Genomic DNA, 1,719 nt, shown 5'->3' on the forward strand with positions numbered 1-1,719 from the left:
AAACATGTCATCCTCCTCAGTCCCACACACTCTCTCCCGCTGTCTCAAATCCTCACTAGACTTGTGGTTTCCAAACTTTTATATGAATGTTTGTGCACCTAAAATCTAAAATTGGCTCACAATTCATGAGTACAAGGCCAAACAAAACAAAACAAGAAAGACTGCAGGCATCATAGTGAGACATGAGAGTCCACTGTTATAACCACAGTTCCTTGATATTGGCAGAGATTTCGGACTCTACTCTCAGGCCAAGTCTTATTCTTGTTTTCTCATATATACCAGGGATGAGAACTCCCATCTTACACAGACATAATGCTGGAAACAGCAAGACCACAATGACCACACAATCAGGCGGTGATTGAAGAGCAGCCAATACCTGTTTGAAAAGCCGCGAGCCAAGCAGCCGACACTGTAGAGTCTGATTGTAGTTATTTTGCTCTGCTTGTTCGGTCCTATCAGCCTGTGTTCAGGGTTGAGATGTTGCAGCATTTTGTTTGAGCTTTGTTTACGGTGACAAAATCTTTTCATGACTAACAGTTGGTATTTCTGACCACCTGGGAAAACTCACAAGCAATCACTTTTATATACAACTACTTTGCAACTGTAAATATGTTTTGAAGGAAACTTCATTATGACCGGATTCCATTTTCTGTTAATTTAATGAGGATATGTTGTTGGCAAGTCACAAATATGTTTATACTGAACGGATCAGTAAAATGTTTCACAGACTCTCACAGCTGCTGGTTGAGGTCAGAGAAACATCCTGGTCTGGTTTAATACAGAAAAGGTTCAGTTTATTTACCTGTTCCTTTGCTTTGTATGTTCACCATCCACCCACAACACCTCCACACCTCATAGCAACTCTCTGCTACAAGTGTAGTACTTAATTCATTAAAGAAAAAAAAATCTGTCTGATCATAGTCCAACAGTTAAGTAATGTATAAACATAATTTGCAACAGACAGAGTTATAAATGCATATTCATTGGGATTTTTGATGTGGTGATTTTGATATTTATTCCTTCTCTTGATAAGTTTTTTAAAAAATGTTACAAAAAGTAATTGTAAATGTCGGCTTGATTTTTATGTGATGAAAACTTATTAAAATGTGCATTAGATAAAAAGGAACCAAACACATCTTCAAACACTCTTGGCAGCTTGTCCATAAGGCACCCCAGGGTGCCGCGACACCCACTGTGGGAGCAGCTGCACCAGAGTGCCAAATGTATTTATCCATAGTTGAAACTAGTCCTCAAGAAATGAAGTTTCTGTCTGTTGGAGTAACATTTGATTTAGAAAAGAAAAACAGTGAGGTGTTTTTAAAGACGACATCTCCTGAAGGAACCAATGGGCTCAGAGCTGAGGGCCACAGACAGTGTGGGGAACATTTACAAACACATGGTTGCTTTTGTTCTTTTCATGGGATGTGTTGACGGTAAGATACATGTTAAATACCACAAGCATTTTAACAATTACAGGCAAAACTTAGAGAAAAATGGGGAGAAAAAAACCCCATAAACTATAGTGTTTGGAATTTATTTTCTTGCAAGTAGTTTTAGAGGAGAGGAGATAAAATGTCCAGCAGTCCTCCCAACCATGAAATACTGTAGCCGTAATGAAATAAAAGCATGAAAAAGCTTGAAATAAGGTAAGAGAACATAAATCGGTGAGGCTGTAAAGTGACTTAGTGTGCACAGCCTGCAGAAACCCAGAGCAGATTG

Source organism: Seriola lalandi, unplaced genomic scaffold, assembly GCF_002814215.2.
Source record: "Seriola lalandi dorsalis isolate HSWRI2012SDOR001 ecotype SW California unplaced genomic scaffold, Sedor1 jcf7180002054947, whole genome shotgun sequence".
Lineage (NCBI taxonomy): Eukaryota > Metazoa > Chordata > Actinopteri > Carangiformes > Carangidae > Seriola > Seriola lalandi.